Source organism: Hetaerina americana, unplaced genomic scaffold (genome assembly GCF_022747635.1).
Source record: "Hetaerina americana unplaced genomic scaffold, ioHetAmer1.1.p SCAF_2, whole genome shotgun sequence".
Lineage (NCBI taxonomy): Eukaryota > Metazoa > Arthropoda > Insecta > Odonata > Calopterygidae > Hetaerina > Hetaerina americana.
In genome coordinates, this window is record NW_027286763.1 from 96,990,831 (window position 1) to 97,013,622 (window position 22,792).

Here is a 22,792-nt window from a genome sequence, read left to right on the forward strand (position 1 = left end):
TAAGGTTCACCTAGACAATGCACACACACACACACCTCTGCCCATTCGACGCTTATTTCTCCATGCGCAAACTGTCAATGGAGGTGCCTCCCTGGGTCGACGCGTCGAATGCGAAAGCGAGCAGAACCGCGTTTAAGGCGAGCCGCACTATTGCCCAAGGTGAAAACCGCCGAGGGTGACGCGAGGGATCCTCCCCACATTCTCCCCTCCAAGCCTGCCCATCCGCCTCCTCCCTTCGTAAAGCCCGCGCCAACGCGTGAGATTAACTTTCCAGCTTTTCAGCGAGCGCCGCTTCGGAAAAACTCCTCGAACCGAGAGATTTCGTCCTCACCCCTCCCCCCCTCCTCCGGCCGCACGCTACGTCTGAACACGAGAGAGCCCCCGTACTCCCCAAAGAGAAAGGGTCCGAAGAGAGAAGGAAAAAAAGGTAGCGAGAGAGAGAGACTCGGGGAAAAGACGGCGGTGGTGGCTGAGGCGGCTCCATTCAAACCGAGTGCGAGGGACTCATCGGTCGACGGACGACGAGGGATGTTGAACGGCGTCTGCGGACGCTACTGTGCCCGAAGATTGTGAGACCTCTATCGCGGGTGGTGGTGGTTGTGGGGTAGGGGGTGATAAAAGAGTGCGGGGGTGATTTGTGCAAGTGTATGTATTTGAGAGACCGTCCCATGAGTGACAGTCGTCTTTGGGGAGGATCACTCGCTGCGGCCGCGAGTTCCCGACCGCGAATTTGCTAGATCGACGGAGAAAGTGTTTGACGGAGCCCGGCGCGGATCCTCAATCCTTCCGGACTTCTTGGTTCGTCAGCTTTTCTATCCCCAGCCTCTTCGGCAACCGACAGCTGGGACTCTACCCAACGATTTGTTGAGGAAAATCGAGTGCACGAGTTTTTTCTTCCTGTGGCAAAATAAAAGTTTTATAACGGCCGATAAAAGCTCTTACGAACACTTTAAGGTGAGTGTACGTTTTAATTGCGAATCTTTTGAATTTTACCCCAACCTCCAACTCTTTTACGGGGATGACAGTTCTTCAACGCATTTTATGGTTATGCATATAATGATATACAAGTAAATACATCTACAGGAATAATTGATTGCATGGAAATTTTAATTCATGGTTTATCCGTGATTTGTGGAAGTGTTGACAATCTAGGAGGGAGCCAACCCTTGGCATACTGCTCACGGTTATAATCAACTAAAGTTCTAATCCCCCCCTCTCCAAAGATATTGCGAGCGTAGTTAAACCGTCTAAACTCTTTCCTCTTACTACTTCATTTTACCTTTCACAATGAATTTCTAGTATTTACCGAGACACTGGCGTACCTAAACGTTTCTAAAAAGGACTTGAAAAACGTGAACTCGTCCCTTAAGAGGGAAAAGTTTTAGTAAGAAACATCAGGTATGAAATAACATGGCGACTCATAAAAGATGTCTCACCCGGGAGTAAAACCTGACGAAACAGATATCCGTCAGAATGGTGACAGAATACAATATTTAACTGTGGCGAATAAAATTAAATGACGTAACAAAAATATTTGGATAAGAATCTTCGTGAAAGACGTTCAATGGTTCGCACTACTTCATCTTCTCCTTCAGCTATTTTACGCATTATATTTTCTTGAGGATGTTAAACCGACATAAATGATATTTGAATTCAATATTTTGACTTTTAATCACATTATTCGTAACCTAGTTCTACGAAAATATTAAGCAACCTCTGACTGACATTTTTAGTTTTCTCGAAGATGAATGAAACGCTCAAATGCCAAAGTGGCGAACCTGCATTACATGGCTTTCATTATATTTATGCAATACCCGAGTCCCACTTGGAAACCCCACAAGGAAATATTCTAAATCAATCGATTCCGTTTACTCAAAAATCAAGGAACCCTCTCTCTTGATAACATTTTAATAAAGTTTTGCTAATATTGAATTTCAAATTCGATAATAATGAGGTATTAAAGCCTATGTTTTCGACGCACCTCACGCCGCTTATCATGGACACCGGTCCCAGGGAGAAGCCGATCCTATGGTGTACAGTAAATGAAAAACTGGCTGTGAATATAGAGGGATAAGATTAATTATGGCGATAGACTTGCTGTCTATTTCCATCAAATGGATTTCCGAAGCAGACTGTAACTCTCATTGATAATCACCTAATTCCGATTTTAATGCGAGGAATTCAGGTGAGTGATGTCACTGATTCTTTGAATTTATAATACAACTCATACACTAAAATCTGCTCAAATACATTTATTGTACTTCTGTAAATAGTTGAAATAAGCTATTCGGTTTCATTTGGTTCCTTTACATCCGATCGGATGACCGAATCGGGGATTTATTGTTTCTTGAGCAAGACTCTTATTTCAATTCTTTTATTTCACTGAGACTTGAGGCCTTGGCCTACGTTGACACCATTCAGGAACGTGTACTCGAAGAAAGAAAATACCTACCTCTTCATATTGAGTGGGAAAGAAATTTGGCTACGGAGTCCATAAGACATCTACTCTGATAAAATACCGAGTGATAGTTTTCCGAAATAATTAATTCATTTTATTAGACACCTCAACCATAAATCGTTGTGAAAAGGTGTTGTCTCGCAGTTCTGAAGGATAGAGGAAATTAATCATAAATGTAGGAAGACAATTTGTTGGGAGGTCATACACACTTGAGGTAAACTCTAAAATTAATTGTGGAACCTGTTGTGAACAACAGACCTACATAATACTTATTTTTTCCGAGTTTGATGTCTGCACCCATGTAAAATAGTATGCATGATAATCGCAAACAAATATTTACATTCACAGATAAAAACGAAATCATTTAAGGAATGTATTCTGTAAATACACATATGGCAAGCATTAATAAATTTGAACCATATCTATTCATCAAGAATCACTTCATGATAAATACAACTAACACACAATTTGGCAAAATCGCAAACATTGGGTATCCATTACCAAATTATAAATAAAACTAATGTGGAAAATTAAACACACGGTCTTCATTAATGCGGAATTAAAATTCAATAGCGAGAATTACGTAAAAATCGATAATAAACAACCGACTGATGCCAATATCAGATAAATAAGGGATTTCAGAAATTGTAATCATTAAACTAAATTACTTCTTTCATTTAATTAAAGTCGTTGCACCTTATTATGCTTATTTTAATTCTATCAAATTTTATAATGAAATTAATATTGTTTGTCAAAGAAAACCGTAACGAATGAGGTGCGTATTTTCTCCAATACTTATGCGAATATACACCTAATTACAGGAAAAAAACGATTACGAAGTCCAAAATTTCACCATTCCTGGTAGCTAAATGCCACTTAATGATCCTCCTCGTACTATTTTGATGATTTTCTCCAGAGAAATAATGGAGCGTTTATTTTTCTGTTCATAGTCACAAGATTGACATGTTACCTTTGATTTATAGTCTTGAAGGATCTGTGCGAGGTAATTGAATGAAACTAGCTTTCCATCAAATATATTGCACGCACATACTGAAATAGCGACTCGCTCTGCTTTATCGATTTATTTAGCGTAGAAAATAAGTTAGAGGTTTAACTTATTTATGCTAAAAGTTTTATAAATAGTTAAGGAACATTTGTCAAGAAAATTTAAATTAATTTACTTTCCCATTTTATTTGACATGTCCAACGTAACACAATGTAACCAGTTTTCATCAATTGATTTGTCGTGAAGCATTTGACGCATCAAAAAGAGGATTTCCATGGATGTAATGAATTTTGGAATTACAGGTTTATATGAAATTTTTGGAAAGTGGAGGCGTATGTGATATTTTCCGTGAGCTGTGGCTCATGCACATATGATATATCACTTTTGCAAAAGGAAATATTTGAAAAATCCAACAGAATCAAAATATCTCCTCAAAGTCCACGTTTTCGATTAAAATGTATAATTATAAATTGTAAAAATACAAAGCGTCTAAAAACATTGATTTGAATTTTACAAATTTGATCAATTACAGAGGCTAAATATTTTATACCCAAACCTACTTTCGATATTTGATGAAATCTAATTCTATAATCAAATCTTAATATGATATTAATATTATTCGATATAATGTTTATCAGATTAACGATATTTTGAGTTTTTGTTTACAAACTACGACACCCACGTAGGTACTTCATACAGAATGTTACAAACACATAGGAAGAGCTACTGTTTCCGTTAAATCACAAATTCGATTCTTTTTAAACATAGGGTCCTTCCCCCTTCACTATGTAGGAAGCACTGCTTGTCATTTAATTTTAAGTTTAACTTTCTTCCTTCAATACAGAGGATTAATTTTTTAAATATAGAGGCCATAACAAAGCCCACATGCAGTTTGAAATAATAACTTGACTTTTCGGATACTTAATAATTCAAAATTAAAGGCAAAAGCGCCGGAATGGAGACTGAAGCTGGCACGGACTCGCCCCAGTGCACACGACGGTCGCCTTTCACTCTGCGTTCGAATGTCTTCGGAAATTGGAAGGATATTGTAATAAACGTGACGAAATGAAAGAATTTTGGGGCAAAGGCCGAAGATTATAAGTAACGAAAGAACATTGAAAGACTTCGTAAAGACAAAAGCCTTAAAACAATGCAATACAAGGATCTGTATTTTTCTATCCATATTGGCCGTAATTTTTTAACCATTACAAGCTTAAAAATATTTCCCCATGATACGAAGTTAAAAAAGTTCTCCGTGAATAGTTCCCCATTCCAAGACACTCAAAACCTCACGTTGCAAAGGCGAAAGTACAAGTAATCGTATTTCATGAAGACCCAGAACCAAGTATGTGGTTGGGCACCACGGTACAGTACACGCGATCAACTTGCCAATCGGCATTGCAGTAATACGCATTCTACGTTATCAATGGTAGACAATTATGGAATTCGTTCGATACAGTCCGCCATATGTCTTGATTTCTATGTAAATCTCACAATCATGTCGTTGTTTATCGTAAATCGTCTTGGCTGTTTTCTTTGGCACTTTTCTTCCTTGTTAACAACTATTTATTATTACTCCATTTTCTCCTAAATATATCGGTAAGTTCCACCACGCAAGGATAACAACGGATGTTACACGCTAAGATTAAATAAATGTCGGTAAACACGGGAAGAATTTCAGATGTATTACAACAACAAATCAAATTACTCAAATATTATTTATTTAACTAAATATTTCTCGAGACTAGTACAAAGTGAAATTCGTTAGGAACTGACTAAAACCTTCAACTAATAGGTAGAATACCTTGAATGAATGAATGACCAGCAAGCGAACAAATCAAATCCTTCAATATTATAGATAAATTTACGGCAAAGGTTAGCCCGAGGTTTAAATTTAGAAATTTCCCACATTTAAAGAAAAAACTTTATGCTTCAATAATCTCACCGCAGAATGGACGAATTTGTATGTGTGAGGCTCAATTATCTTTCAATTTTAGATATCTTCTTTTTGGCGGTCATATTGCGGAGAAAGTGCATGACTGAACTCAACTGCCTCAGCTGAAAAGCGGGTTGATCGCAAAAATAATTCAATTCTTATTGCCCAATATATACACGGGGAAACACGGCTGCTAACACAAATTTTGGTATAACATGACCCAGATTTATCAAGACAAATATCGGCCTTCCCAGGTCGCTGACTTTCCGGTAATGAGGGCTACAGTATCAAGCGAAGCAAGTGTGTTGATATATTTTGTTTTTAAATTTTCACATATTAATTTGTTTTGATATTTTTAATGTTTATTAATTTTAAACTTTAAAGCAGAAAAAAACCACCATTCTCACCTTTAATCTCTTATCGTTCGAATGGAACCTCAATCTTAATGTCAAATACAATCGGCAATATTATATTTTTCAACCAATGAATAAATATTTAAGTTTATAAAGTATAAATGAAGCCTAAGCGCATTTTGAAAATTTAATTCATTTTTATAAAGTAAACTACTGTACCTCATACGATACCTAAGGTAGGTAGGTGCGACACCTAAGTAGCACTGCTATATGCATGCATGCTCCTGGAATTAGTGATCACGGGCTTTCTAAGGGCACGAATACATGTTACAATGGTTGGAGAAAATGCTATTAAATCAACAAAAAACTTATGACATTCGAGTGAAGGCGATCACTATTCCTGCAAAAGATATTTCGGGGCAGCCCTGCCATGCTAGCAAAATTTGCTTTACTCTCGAGTGTTCTGAGCTCTTTTTATAGTCGCTTATGTTTAAAATGAATGACAAGACGTGAAAAACATGAAAATATCCGTAAATGAGCATCTCGGACGAGTGGCAAAGTCAAAAAAAAACATTTGAATCGAATTATTATATTTTTACAACAACACGTGCCAAATTTCTTCAAAGTCAATAGGAGTTTAACTGATTCCTTCTAAGTCAGTTATTTTCTTTATTATAACCGGTATTTGATGTCAAGAGCAAAACCTCAACTCTCCTTTTCGCAACCGGATTCTGTGTGTTTCACTCACCGATGAAATGCATGTTTCTTTTTTAGCCTGAATTCATTATTTTTTTTATAATCGCCCGTTTTATTACAAACCCGTCCTCTACCCCAAATCACACTCTCCGTCATAAACATGTTTTTACACTCTTCCTCGTCCACTGGCTGAGGTGCTTGTTAAATATCGATCCTTCCGCAGTCTGTGCATTATTTCTTTTCAATTCGTAGCAGGTGCTCAAACATGCGTCGAACGACGACGCTCGCGACTAGAGGCCACGGGCAAGGGCGGTGCTGGACTGCGTAACAATACTCAGCGCGAATTTCGCAACACCCAACATCGACAATGACACTCACTTCTCCCATTGCTAGTAGCATTTCATCCACGACTCCTTTTTTTGCTGCTTTCATACACTCAAATAATTGAATCAGCGTTGATGTCGCGATATTAGAACCAAGTGCAAGCCAGGATATGACAGAAAGATTGAGAAAAAATTGCACCTTAATGTCGTTGAGGAGGATCAAAGGAAGGATTGCGCAATTCTGCCATACCCTCCTTCCTCCCAAACTGTCCGTCAGGTTAAATTCAACTATCGTGCAAGTAAACTATCGTGCATTACGTATTATAACAACGCAATGAGCTACCTTTTAACGAAGGGAGTCGATATCATGAGAACCTGCCAATTGTAAGACATAAACAAATAATGGTTATATCTTAGAATGTATTTTGCTATGGTAGCAGATTTGTTTAGTATAGGTTGATTCGGCGAAGAATACTGGAGAAACTATATCTCACTAGATTAAATACCTTTAACTATGGTTCAAGTTTCAATGAATGACAAGAGCTTCGACATTTAATCCAAACTCTTTAAGCTCATCACCAATTGCTAACTCTTCCATCATAAATAATGGCCTACAACGCAGCAATTTTAATACAGATGAATTTTAATCACCATTTACTGATCTTTCGCCGCAGGCAATGCATTTGCTCTATAAGCTATTCACAAAGATAGTAATAATATACCATTTCGGACGGATCCATCTGATTGTAAATGGACATACCAATGAGATTTGCTAATAATGAGTGCATTACCGTTAATTGTACGAAATAGCGGAGTAAAACTTTCCATTTTTAACTGCTCTTTATATTTATCTACTCAAATTTTTGAAATATTTCCAATGCAGCCGATGCAGAACAAATTAAAAATTATGGGTCGAACATGAAGTCCCAACATTATTCACACAATATTTTTTATACGTTTTTTAATCCCTACCAGAGACACAGTTTCGCTTCCTTATACGTGGTACCTATTTCCTCATAAATTAAGAACTATAGCATAGTAATTTATTTGTCAGCTCGTAAACAACGTAGTTTGTGTCTCCTCCATGTTTTTATCCAGGGTCTATACTCGAAAGATAGTTTTATAAACCTTTTCCTTAATTCACGTCCCTTTTATTCATTTCTTTTACCTTTGACTCATTAAATACCACTTTCCCAGGTTGAATTTCTCAATTAATTTCTTTTTCCGATTCAACATACTTATTCAAGTATCCGAAATCATTCTATTAGTCGCATCACACAATGTAAAATTTGTGCTAAAAAATCATGCCAAAATCACAGTGCGATAATTAATCGGTTAAGGAATCATGCTCTAATGCAATTAGTTTGCCCGCCGTAAGCACGAACTCTTTCCGCAATATAAGGCAAAGATCATGGTTATTTAATAAATTATGTTATTAGAGATAAAGGAAGAATACCACCATCACAGGCAGTCTACCGATTATTGGTACGTTTAACGCAGTCCGAGAAACTCATTACATATCGGCACGGACTTCCTGTTAAACCAACATTCCTCCAGTTTCCTCCTTCAGTTATTCATGCTTTCTACCTACTCTCATGACATTCAAAAATCTTATTCCTTTTCTCTCCTCAGGTTAGCCAGCCTTCTTTTAATCACAGTTTTCAAAATTTCCCTCCTCTATAACATATCCACTTTTCTACTTTCTAATAGTTAATAGTTATAATTTCCTACAACCTAAAATTTCGTCATTCCCTCACTATAGCTAGCACTCCGTTCGTCTTCTTCACTCTACTCCATAACCGCATCTCAAAAGTCTCATACTCTATTTTTAAAGATCGGATCTCTGTACCATTTACATATATCATGCAAAATACTTTGCCGTTACCGTTCAACTATTATAAAAATTGTCGATTCATATAAGCGACCAAAAGTACGAGAGTCATTAAAGAATGAGTTCAAACTGTTTTAGGGAAAATTTAAGGCAGTTAAGTTTGAGGCAACAATTTATTTATTCATCAAACACATTTTTCCTTCATTGGAATTTACGAAATACCCTTGTCTATTTAAAGATTTGAGTACGAAAAATAGAAATCAAACACTTGGAAAAAACAAAAATGAAACCAGAGGAGAAATAGGCAATTGACGGAAAAGGGGAATTTCGTTGTTGAATACTAGTAGCATGACAGAACCGTGTGCATTATTTTTTTTGGTTTCAGTGAAAGAAATTTGCTGGGAGCAAAAGAAGAACGAAGCTTTCTTTCTTTTGGATGCAACTTGTGTAAATCTTTTCCGTAAAAATTTTACCTCATTTAAAATACTCGAAACGGAAAGCAAGTTCCTAGCAAACGAAATCGGAAAGGGGAAGAGAGGATATTAATAGTCATACTAATTAATAAGATTGAGGACCGCAGGTAAGTAATAAAAACCAATGGCTTTATAGCAAAACTTGCATCTGTCTTCCAGCCATTCGCAGGCCCAAGAGTCAGTCCCATACCACGCGCAGGGCCAAGGGTAAGAGCCCTCTGACGCACCAGTTTCGCGTGGCTACGTGACTTTTGCCACGTCTCTGAATGATTTCAATTTCTTCCCTATCCCCATGGATTCAATAAGAGCAAAGAGGAAGGTCAACAGGAAACTGGACCTTGAGAATTTGGCGCTCCTCGTCATTAACCTTGGCTTCAGAGTGGGATCAAGAGGTAGGGAGATGGGTTTTAGGTGGGACCTGAGCCTCTGCTGCCCTCCTCAAGGGATAATGTCCCCGGTGGGAAGCCATGTTGAATAACAAATGCAGACGTGTATCTTCTCCGTTTCCGTACGCGTGAATTGAAAAACAGGATACCATTCCATTCGCCATCATTCCACAATCTATCAATAACACGAAAGGGCTCTATAAGTGTTAACATGCGGATGTTCTTAAGTCTGAAGACTGGCCCCTTCATCAGTAGTAATACGACGTATTCAGCTCGATCTTCCGTTCTTAATCGTAGCGAAACATATCTAGTCAAAATAATATTCAAATAAGGCGGCTCGATTTAAGAGGAAGGATCACAGTCTCCTGTGGAAAAGGGTGACTCCGCTGTCCCCCCATATGGCTTTAAAAATAATAATGCTGTTAGATTGCTATAAAAAGTTTGTATAAAGAATATAGGTGACCATTTTTTCCCTGACGTGTGCGTGAAGTGCTGATTTCAGACCATCGGTTAAGTGTGCGCATGATCACAGATCGTACTGGCATTGGTAAGATAGGACTGGTACAGCACCAATATCACTGAAAATTTGGTGATTCGAAAGATATGTACTCGACCCGAAGGTCTTGACGGCCGATCAAGAACAGAGTCGAATGCCTGCTTGCTAAGACCTTCTGCAAAGGCATCGCGACGATTCCCCAACTCCTTTACACTCCCGACTTGGCACCAGCAGATTATTTTCTCTTCCCGAAAGTGAAATCCTCCCTCAAAGGACACCACCATGGGACCATAAGTGCCATAAAAGAAGCTTGCACGCGTACCCTTAAGGACATTCCGGAATCCGCCGACCAGGGAGCCTTCGAGTTGTGGAAAAACCGCTGGCAAAAGGGTGCCGACGTTTAAGGGATGTGCTTTGATTTTTGAGGCATTATAGTAATAACTGAAATGAATTATTTTCCCGATACTTTTTATGCAAATCACATGAGTCTATGATGAAGTTTTTGATCAAATTGAAAGCTTTTGTCAGAGTGAATAAATGTGAAATTCTTCATTCCATATTACTAATACGGGGATCGAGATGGTTCGGGGGCTAACGTACTGGCTTCCCACCCTGAGGGCGCGGGTTCAAATCCCGGCGGTGTTGAATATTTTTCAGAGGTATCTCGATCCCTACTTGAGGTGCTTTGTGGAGGGCACTTTGAGTGAATACGCCGTCCGTCGGATGGGACGTTAAGCCGCGGACCCCTAGGCGCCTTTCGTAAAGAGTAGGCTAATGCCGACGCTGGGTTTCTCTCCACCCTTCATCCTTTCCTGTCCTTCCCCTATGGCGCAAATGACCTTAGCTGTCGGTCGCCTCCCCTCAAAACTACTACCATATTACTAATACGAATGTGTCAACCGTATTTACTGATGTAACAACAAACGTCGAATATTTATCAGCATAAGATATCTGTACGGAATTCAGTTAATATGTTAGCCTGTCATCCAAGTTTATATATACATCAGCATAAGCACCCGCAAGCCGCCGCTAGGGCGTGCGGCGGGGGGTGTTTTAGGTCACCAGCCATCTCATGTCACCTCTATTTATTAGTTTGGGAATAAATCTATGAACCTTCTAACAAAAGCAAAAAATGTATATCAAAATTGATGTCTTTTTCGAAACTGATACTTTTATAACACTGATAATGAATAAAGTATGAAAACCAGTAAAACCATCTGTGACTGAAGAAAATACGAGATGGGTACAGGAAAGACGAATTAAATGTACAGAATTGATAACTGCCCAACTAACCTAACTTATTTCCCATACACAAAGGCCCAATGCAAGGGACCATTAATTCATTCTAACTCTGCTGGAAAGGGCTTCTTTTACTCTAAGTTTATCTATTTATATGTGACTATAAGACTTAATCCGTTAGACAAATTTACTGAATAAACACATCTAATTTAGTATCTCTTGAGGGAAAACATGATTTGAACAGAAAAACTTATCAACTCAAACATTTCCTACACTCAACATATGATCCCCATGCTTTGGGAAATTTCACTCCTCCGTGTGATATTTTATCGGACATGTTCCCTCTTTATTCTGGAAATTGCCAAATTCTTGTACCCTATGTTTCTATTTAATTGATCAAATTTTTAAAAAATATGATCAGATCAAATTGTCAATGCCAGGCAACTGCACCTTTGACGCGAATAATGCAGAATTAAGAACGTAGACAAACATCCTTCGCTAAAAGTCCATAATCATCTTGTGAATTCCTTATTTTTACATGCTGTTTCAATTATTACAAGTGAAATATGACACATTCTAACATCAATATTTCACAATTTTATATTGTCAACGTGTAAGGACACACTTTTGTGTGATTTTCACAATGTTGCATTTATATCGACATTTGCGAGACAGATTATGCTTCTGTTCCTACCTCGGTCAGCTAGGTTGTACATATAATAGACATTTAATAATGAAATCCGCTTTTAAATCCCTATCACATGTCTATCGTTCTGACAGGCATAGATGCTTTTCAAGGATAGGGAGGAAGATATTTTTCACACCAAAAAACAAACGGTGACTTTTATAAGATACGTACGGTCTGTATTTTTTCTACTATTGGCAAAGTTCTTCAAAATAAAACACTATCACTAGTAAATAACAAACATTCTCCTTGTGCTATGAGAAGCACTTGCATGATAACAAAATTATGAGTAAAGTAAACTAAGTAAGTAAGCGTATGACGTTGGACACTCCCGACGGGTTATTCAAACGCAAAGAATAAGTTCAATGGAAGGGAAGAGAGCTCCGTGATAACGCTGCATTTGCAAATTTTCTGGTATATAAAAATACGTTGACCCCACACTTTTCAGGTGCTCAATCATCAGATTGTTCTGCAGCAGTCTTTCCTTCGGTTCTAATTTCCAGCACTTCTTTTCAATTATCTACGAGTATACCTCTTTCAATATTTGCTCATTCATTACTACTTTAACTTTGGCATTGACTTGTTCGTCACACACCACTTGTATAGTTTTAGCCTTATTGATATTCGTGTTATATTACCTTCATCAATATCCACCTCATGTCTCCTCAATCAGACAACATTTTCAGACTTCATTTTAATTTTCCAAAAAATTTCATGACTTTCAGGGCACTTTCAACATCCAAATATTTCCAGATTTTCCGACCACCATGAACGTATCACCTCCGGACGAACTAATTTTTCTAAATATATTCCACTAAGATTGATAATTTTTGCAATATTCTTCTTCATATTAGCCAGACGTTTCGTCGATGGCCAGTTATTAACAACAACTATTCTTCATGATCCAAATGACAATTCTCCGGTTTCTCGTTTCTTGAAAGTGTATCTAATAGAAGTTCTTATATTAAACGACAATTTTGCAATCTTAAAAATTAAGACATCGCAAAATCCTGAATTCAATTACGACTAGTTGTAAACATTAAAACATTACATCGAACTCGACTTAAAATAGGTGAAAGTGGTAACCATTGGAAACAAGCTTGCAAGCCGTTCTTTAGGCATGAAATACCGCGTTTCATCATTGCCAAATTAAGCAAGTCCCATTGTAGCCACAGATATTATCACGGGGCAAAGATCACAAATTCCGGCTATTCGCTTAAGTTTGTTCCGTAGCAAAATTAATTAGGTATCAAATTTAACAAATTAATTTCGGATGCGTTGAATTTTATATGCTCGTTTTTATGAGGTAATAACAAATAGGCGTTGAAAATTTTTCAAATGCATATTTATCATAGCATGGACTAATAAGACATTTTCGCTTTTTGTGAGAATATTCAAAGACTATCACATGCCCGAGTGCTATCGATTTCAGGTGACCTGAACGCATATGAGTGTATCAAGTCGATCCAAGTGTTTCTGGTTCTCAGCGAAGATAAAAAATAGCGAAATCCCGGAAGCAAAATTTCACTGCCTACGCATTAACTTCAAGGTCAATGATATGTAGCTGTAATTCCCGACTATTAGCAACGAAAAATGAGACTTGTCATTTTTGTCATCATCCGTATTGGAGAGCAACCTAGCTTCGCTCAGCTTTTTACGATCGGTAGTAGTAGTAATATTTAGGGGAGGCGACCGACTGCTGAGGTCATTTGCGCCATTAGGGATGGACAGGAAAGGACGAAAGGTGGAGAGAAACCCGGCGTCGGTATTAGCCTACTCTTTACGAAAGGCGCCAAAGGGGCGCCAATCCCGTCCGATGGACGACGTACTCACCCAAAGTGCCCTCCACAAAGCACCTCAAGTAGGGATCGAGATACCTTTGAAAAATATTCAACACCACCGGGATTTGAACCCGGGTCCTATCGGAGGGAATCCAGTACAATGGCCACCGCAACATCTCAATCCCCTTTTACCATCGGTAAACGCACCAAATAACATAACGGTCTACATATATATCGATAGAAAATTACTTCATTCCGAACATGCAAACATAATTAGCCGAGGAAAATTTACCCTTTTAGAAAAATAAGCATTTTATTCGCCAAGATCACGAAGGAAAGACGAAGCTACGTAAAACCCTACTCAAACGCTTGAATATGAATGACATTTCAGACTTTTCTACGTCATGGCATACCTGGTGAGGTCATTGATTAATAGTTACATGCCGGTACAGTCTCTTCGTTTCTTCCAGAATACTTGCCAAAGAATACCGATAAAATTCTGCCGATCTTATTTTTAACCACACGGACGTGGAAGTCCAGTGGGTGGAACGATGGGCAGCTGACCGGAGGGCCCGGGTTCAATTCTTGGTGACGCCTTTGTACACCCTTTTTTCTCATATGCACATACTATACAGATATTAAGATTGATTACTGGACTATTTTATCCATAACGTTTTATTTGGATTTTCCAAACACACTACGCCTATTCAATTGTTTTAGACTCAACTTTGTGGGAGTTGATATTCATTAAATGAAGAACACAATGTATATTTCCACTGTTCTTTATTTTGTACTACTAGTTTCAATGGTTAGGCATCATCATCAGGTACTCAGGTACCTGATAATGACACCTGCGCGTTGAAACTAGTATTACGAAAATAAAGGACAGTGGAGATATACATTGTGTTCTTCATTCAATGGACTCTACGCCTATTTACTGATTACCCTCAAAGACAATTTAAATGATTAAACCTTATAATATTCATAATTAGGCAGAAAATGCTTGAAATTTTACTTACTTTCCCCTGGTTCTCCAAAAATTTGGAGTTCTACTATGATTGGAAGAGATTTTTATATTTGAAAATAAAAGTCGAAAATTTAGTGCGAAATGCTATTACCGCATTATTTCGCTTTGTTCTACGAGGTACGAGGTTTTACCATTCATGCCAAGATGCAGTGCAGATTTCATTTTTGCTCTTTTTGGAGAGGGGGGATCCCAAATATTTTTCTAACATGGCAATATTTTTGCCATGTTAGAGTGCTACTCACAGGATTTAATTTTTGCTCCTTCGATAAAGAGAGAGAGAGATAGTTCGAATACTCTTTTGAGCAGTCATGCCACGTTAAACTTCATTATTCGACCATTGAGTGTAACTCAATAGCTATGTTTATCACTTTTTGTGTATTGACGCGTCAGCGCGGTTGAGTGCCTGGAAGTCCTGATGCCCAAGAGCACAACACGGGCCAGATTTTGGGCTGGGCCTTGGCAGAGACATCACGACGAATTAAACCCAGAGCCCAGCGATCAGGAGCCAAACGCTCCGGGAGGAAAGTGTGAAAAACACCTGAGAGCGGATATTTTGCCAACATTTAAAGCTGAGAGAGCATGGGTCGATTTTCGCCAGCCAATGTCGAGCATGCTGCGGGGACTTCCTGGGTGGTTGGGCCTCCTCATGAACAGTTTGAGTCGCCATCGCTCAGGTAACTTAGACCCAACGGACTAGCAGACTCAAGGAGAGAAAAAGTGAGAGAGAGAAAGAGAAGAAATAAGATGCCGAATCGAGAAATTTGGCTAGGGATGGACAGTGAGTGAATGAGAAGAAATGGGTGGAATGTTTGAGATGGAGGAGAACCAGTGGGAAAGAGAAAGAAGCGGTAGGATACGGATAGAAAGGGAAGGAATTCATAAAACCTCGATACATTTTGGCAATTTAATGTGGACATAATTGTTCAGTCCCCCCCCTACACTATACTGGAAAATTGCAACCAGATGTGCTATTCTACGTAAGCCATTTTTAATCTCTGGAAAGGATTTACGAAGTCTGATCCGTGGGTCTTACGATTTGAATTGTAACCAAAACATAGGCGACGAGTCATATTTGATCTCAATTAATTACTGACAGTAATGAGACCTCAGCAGTATGACAAGCTGAATCTTAGAAATTACTATAAAAAGGAAAGGAGGGCACAAAATGATTGAATGGACCCTAATTGAACGATAAATTACGAGTACCGGTGATATTACGTAGATACTGATATAAAATAAAGGGAGATAGATTCCAGTACAGATAGATACAAATACTCATTCTTTCCCCGAACAATCAGAAATCATAATAGTAAGAAACCGAAGTCACTTTAGAAATATTTAAAACATTGAATTTACAAGTCGGAACAAAATTGAACATGGCAAAGATGTTAGATATACTTTCAGGTGCATGTGTATGTTAGTTGGTAGTTTGTGTGTTTGCATGTGTGTGGGGTGTAAGTGTTATTGGATGAATGTATGCCATGTTTTTTTTGTGGATGCATGAATTTGTGGTTTTTGCATGCGGTTTTCTTTTTCTTTTCTAAATTACGGGTGGTGTCCTAACACCCCTCGCCACACGTCCTTGCGGCGGCTTGCGGGGTATTAAGTAGATGTAGACGTACTATATGAAGTATATCTTTCAACTACGGGGGCTTGGCAATAACTGATATATTAAAAATGACTGAACAGTTGAATTCAAAAATTTTAAAAAATTAAAAGCAAATATTTTAAGGAGCCTTTAAGGAGATTTTAAGGAGGAGGTTTATATTCAAGTCCCCAACACCTCGCGTCATCTGCTGCTGTTCTCCTTGCTACAAAACAGATTACGTCATGTTTTCATCAGCCTCCCCATTCACTTTCAGCAGCCAATTCTCGAGTAAGACATTATAGCCTATGTAGCCAGAGAAACGTATTCGAGAGTCATTAAGAGAGTCGGGAAGTTCGAGAGTTAGGAAGAAGAAAGCTGGTATGGAGAGACAGCGCTTTCCAAAATAAATAGTCATATGACGAAAACGAAAAGACTTAGTGTATATATGAAACTCTCATCGAGCACGGTACATTTTTTCCATCGCAAATTCGCTTTTCAGCTAGAGTCAAAGGGGCATTAAAATCGTCCAGGTTTTTGCAAAAACTATTTCTCAAAAGCGACAACGAAATCGGTTCCATTAGCTCATTGCGAAAGATAGGTTATGCCTGCTCATGGATTAGCACGCTGCCATTCACGAGCAATACGATATGATTGCTATGCGGCGAGTTATTATCTACTCCGTGTTTTCAACTTGGATTCGATGTTTTGCGCTCTGCCGTGCTATCCAAAAGAGAAATAGTGGTCTGAGTTTTGTTCACCGTAGGCGACATTCCCGGTTTACATTCGAGGGCATTCACCTAAGTTTTAAGTTCTCTATCGTTTACCGTCAACACATTTAAGTAAGATGCGGACGGGCTTCTTTACACGATACACCACAACCATAACAAATGCTTACGACCACGAGCATACACGCCCTTGGTCGCGACGCGAACCTGTTAAAAACCGTATCCCTGACGAGTGTGATCCGCCCTTCAAATAACTCGACGTTTTATTCGACAAGTATCGAGTGAAACGGAGTCTCTGATCCTTAAATAGTCACATGCTCTTCGATTCAAACGCCACGAGTCTATTTCTTATTACGGCGATGGCGGACACACTCGCGCGTGGTGCAAAAGAAAAGGACCAAGTGTTCCGCAACAAGACGCCGTGACCCCTTACGGCTTTCGAACGCGAATTGTTCATCGAGAGGATATGCGGTGCACGGAAAACGGTCTCGTCGAGAGCGCAGATGCCCACTGCTCCGGAGAGGATTCTCGGTGGATTTTTTTTTTTTAAGCAGGGCATGCAGCTCACTCAAAAACTTTCTTTTTTTGCCAACCAGAGCCACGTATTATGGCGACGCACATAACGAAGTTCCATACGTAATGGAGGCATGTGGCCACAGTTGCCAAGTAACAGTTGCGGAACCGGATTGATTTTAAATTCCAGGGAGAGGAGGCAGGGATCGAAACCCCCCCCCCCTACTGGCCACGAGGGGTAGGAACTTGGTCATTCACCTCAAAAATGAAGAAGTGGTTCTCCCAGAATATAGTGGACCACTCTCACTTTCTTCTAACGGCTTACGAAAGCGCTCGAAGCCCGCGCAAAAGACGTTTGAATCCCCTAAGGGACCCAAAACAAAAGTGAAAACAGATCTTCCTAAGGGAAGGACGAAAAAATCTCAAGGTCAAAGTTTCTGAGGAGAAATCCTGGCCGTTATTCAAATTCGATGCCCTGCGCTGGAAAAAAATTAGTAGAAACGACGAAAAATTTGGAGCTTATTCAAAAATGTCATTAAGCGACAACCAAAGCAAATCGCTGAAAAATACATTTCGTAAACAGTAACTACATGAATGGATTTCCCGCAGGAATTTCTTATCCAGTGAAAGAACATAGCACCTATTTCAATCTAATGATTTGCAACTAACTAGCTAAACCAACCGACAATCTAATGATTTGCAGCCCTTCGTTCCTTCCCATTCAATCGCATCGATATTTCTTCATCCTACTGTTCCTTCAATCTCTTACACTTTCCTACTTCTGATTTGTTTTAGTACGTTCCTGACTTTGAATTTTTTCTTCCATTAATCTTCATATAAATTCGTTCATTTGGACTGTGTAACATATCCGTCATATAATATATTACGTTAACACATTTCATCGTATGTTTGAGAAATGATTTCGCCGCTATGTAAAACTAGTACGACGTGGTTGATCTGAATTATGAATTTCTTCCTTTAAATAGTAAAATCTACAGTAAGTTTTATTTATGAATAGTATCAATCTTGTTTTCCAAAAATTCGATATTGTGATAGCATTTTAAACGCCGTGATTCTGTCATTTATGCGATCAGTGACATTAGACTTAGTTTAATTCGACACAACTGCTTAATTTCATAAATGATGAACCCAAGGGTGTTCACCTCTACATTAAATGATATATGACTATGGTACGGGTATTACAGTATAATTGCAACAGAAAAATTCTACTTGAAAACTTAGTTATCTCTAAGCTCCTCTCTCTAATATTATCTCTAAGCTCTACAATCTACTATCTCTAAGCTCTCCAATCTCCAGGGGTAGTTTCCCTTATAATTCTCATTATGTTCATGTGAAGCAAAGACTGTGTACGAGTTCTCGTAGTCTACCGTACCCCACCCTCGAACAGAATACAATGTGGAAAATAACATTTACATTTGGAAGCATAGATAACTCGGAGGTTAAGTGCTCATTGCCGAATGAAGTTGTACCCCCAAAGACATATAGTGTGAGAGGGGCAAGGAAAAAGCATTGGATTCACAAGGTCTAAAGGTCGAGAGATGAGGATGGAAAAATTCATCCTTCACTGGAATATTTGCCATCTATTATAAAAATTATTGAGGTATTAATTAGTATAGAGAAATATTTCATAGAAGTTTCAAATTAACGATTTGGAATTAAGTCTTGCATCAAAAGCCTTAATGATACAACAAAATATTCCATGGCTACGACAGACATTAAATATGAATCCAGCGAGTATAAACTAGAAATTTCGCTTTTTTAGCTTCAGAAATTTTCGCCATCGCTCAAGGTATTTATCATAATTTTTCGACTGCATGAATTTTTCAAGATATTTTTTTTTCGGTTTGGTAGCATCCATAAAGCTTTTAAAATCCCTAATCCGTGTGGTATTCTCTGCAAGGCGAATATTATTTTGCACGAAATGAATTAGGATAAACAATCGAGTATTAACGTAGAACCTAAGACCTCTATGTCTGCGGTCCTATGTTTTTGATAGACCCCTAATAGACTCGAAAAGAACCAGAACGTTTTGGAACCAATCCTACGATAGTTGCCGACATAAAAATGTTTTCATAGCGCCCACGCCATGGCAAAAAAAGGCCATTTGGAATTTTTTATCATCTTATCCTGGTCACGTAGGGCTTATTTCTTCCCAGGATTTTCCAATTAGTGAATAATCTCCAAAAACCGCAACTACAAACAGCTGTCAAGCCATCACTTTAATGGGTCGTACTTCTATTATTTAAGGCCATTTTCAGCTCTTTTACTTTCTCTCCATTCATCAAGATTCGTATGAAGCCCTCTCCCCATCTTCCATAATAATCAGTGCTAAAATCAGAGCAAAAATATATGAACAGACACCTTTTTCCAAAATAAAAGAGAAAGGGGCATAAAGGTTTGAAGAAAACGATTATCCCTGCGATTACAATGAAAACATTTCAGAGTGTAAAAATAATTCGCCTTGACCGTGATTAACGAAAACGATTATGCAGGGGGATGATTTTAACACATTTTTAGCGAATAACCCGATTTAAACAAATAGCCGATGACTCCGTCAAAAAGTTACTTCTTGCAATTTATCTATGTGATTATCACTATATAGTAATTTCATTTACGTTTTTGTGCTGAAAAAAGGTACACTCCCATTAATGAAAGCTAATTTTTTTATTTCAGTGGTATCAGAACACAAACAGTGATTGAAAATAAAATTTCGAAACATTTTTAGCGGTTTGATAAGTGTTTTAATAAATCTGAAGCAGCATTTTTATCAGTGGACATTTGTGCAGTGCGGACTTAAATGATAAAGAGCAATTAAAATTCTTCCTTCATAAACAATGACTGAAATAATTCAATTATCAATCCTATGCATGGTTCCATCTGAACCCCCGTCAAGGAAATGCAGTGAAATGGCACAACTCCCCCTTAAGAGTCTCACCTAATTTAAGGATAGCCGCTAAATTGTTCAAAATATAAACAATCTCCCATGAAGAATTCCTTGTATTTTTTAATACGCATGTCTACTATGATATTATTATTAACATTAATATGACCGGTAATCTGCCAGTTAAGGATTGTTTTGGCTGTACACAAGCTACCGAATCATTCTCTTGTCTCTCCTAACAAAACACAACCCATAATCCTACTCTACATTAAGTCCCTATTCATTTCCGTAACCTTTCCTTCCTCCCTTCATTTTATCAAAATCCCTATCCCATTCCTCACCCTTCTTCGGTTGCCTAACATTCTCCATCACAGTCTTCAACATTCCATTGCAAATAAATGATATAAAAAAATAATTATATGTGCTCAAAGACGCCCGAAAAATGACAAGCAACCGCCACCGATTTAATTATGAACATTAAGTATGCAGAGTCCCACTACTGGATTTCGTTGGTCGCGAAAGACGCCCGACGGGCAGGGATCGACTGCTAAATGCGGCGACAGGAGGGCGACTTCTAGCAGGGTGGATTGTTCGCTGGCTGGGTGGCCTTGGGAGGCGAGACGGCCGTCCGCCGGTGTGCGCAAAGCACGCGCCAAGAGCACGGAAGGCGCAATTGTCCATCGCATTGGGCCAGGGTCGCTATCATTTAATGGATCGCTAATGATTATTCTTAACCAATCATCTCTCTGTCTGTTCTTCTAAACTTCGCGATACAAAACACAAAAATGCCATGATGCTCGGCTCGATCAATCATTGGACCCGAGTGGAGATATCCATGGTCCTAAACTGCGTTCCAGAGGAGGAAATAGCTAAGCCCGAGGTATGTTCAAAAAGTAAGGTGACTTAATATTTTCATGAAAAAATATGAAGTTATTCTTCAATATTCAAGTCGTCTCCTTCAAAGTAATCCACCCCCCCCTCCCCAGATATAATACACTTGTGCCAACGCTTTTTCCAATCCTCGAAGCAATGCTGATAAGCACTTGATGGTGTATCCGTAAGCTCTTCCAGCGATGCAGACTTCATCTCCTCAATCGTTGCAAATTTCCGTCCTTTCATAGGTCTCTTTGAGTTTTGGGAACAGGAAAAAGTTGCAGAGGACCAACTCCACTGAATACGGTGGCTGATGCATGAATGTGGTGTTGTTTTTGACCAAAAAATCTCTCACAAGCAACGATGAGTGAGCAGGTGCATTATTGTCATGCAAAAGCATGCATCGTTTTCCCACAATTCCGGACTTTTTTTCGTATTGCTTCTTGCAAACGGCGCATGACTTCAAGGTAATACTCCTTATTGACCGCACGACCTTGTGGTAACAACTCCTGATGCACTGCGCCCCGGTGATCGAAGAAAACAGTGAGCAAAACCTTGACATTTGATCGAACTTGGCGGACTTTTTTCGGTCTTGGTTCTCCTTGGATTTTCCATTGGTAACGATTGGGCTTTGTTTTCGACGTCATAACCATATACCTACGATTGATCACCAGTTATGATTATTTTGAGCAATTCAGGATCATCATTGATGTCATTCAACAGCTCCTGAGCGAGGATCATTCGACGGTTCTTCTGGTCAAAATTAAGCTGTTTCGGAACGAACCTCACTGATAAAGTCTCATGCCCAAAGCATCCGAAAAAATTGTATGGAACTAGCCAACCGATATGCAAATATCCTAAGCAAATTCTCTTATAGTGATTCGACGATTTTTCAAAAGAATTTTCTTCACTACTTCAACGTTTTCATTTGTTGTTGACGTGCTGGGGCGTCCAGAGCGAGGCTCCTTATTGGCATCTTCTCGGCCATCTTGGAAGAGCTTGTACCACTTATAAAAAATATTTACTCAGATCGGACTCACCATATGCCACTATTAACATTTCAAGTGTTTAGGAGCACTTAATTTCATTTTTATACAAAAATTGAGACAAATCCTTTGAGCACTTTTTTTATAACATAAAATCGCCGAGCACACCAGTATGCGTCTAACATTGGTATCAACTAAATAAACATTAACTAAACCAACAAACTAAATATGATATATTGTTGAAACTCTAAACAAATGTTTGGGACATGTATACCGACACAATAAAAAACAAAAAAAATCGAAACTCAAATGTATGTTGCCCGCGAAATTAGAAAAGTCACCTTACTTTTTGAACACACCTCGTATGGCTACAGCGGCCGAAAAATAGATACCTGTAGTCCATGGAGTGTCAGGTCAGCGTCCCATCCGACGGATGGGCGGGTCTACAGGGCTATTGGGGTACCATCCACTTTGGATCCAAGGTGGAATTAAGATTTACTCTTGTGCTTCAACGA

At 38.7% G+C, this 22,792-nt stretch overlaps 1 protein-coding gene across 1 annotated transcript in view; it reads left to right on the forward strand.

Moving 5' to 3' along the window:
- Positions 1-260: 260 nt before the first annotated feature.
- The window catches only part of LOC139687733 (ABC transporter G family member 20-like), an 86,797-nt gene continuing 64,265 nt past the window's right edge, over positions 261-22,792 (forward strand). The window contains exon 1 of the mRNA XM_071585002.1: positions 261-954. The gene's annotated coding sequence lies outside the window, so the exon portion shown is untranslated. The remainder of the gene's footprint in view (positions 955-22,792) is intronic.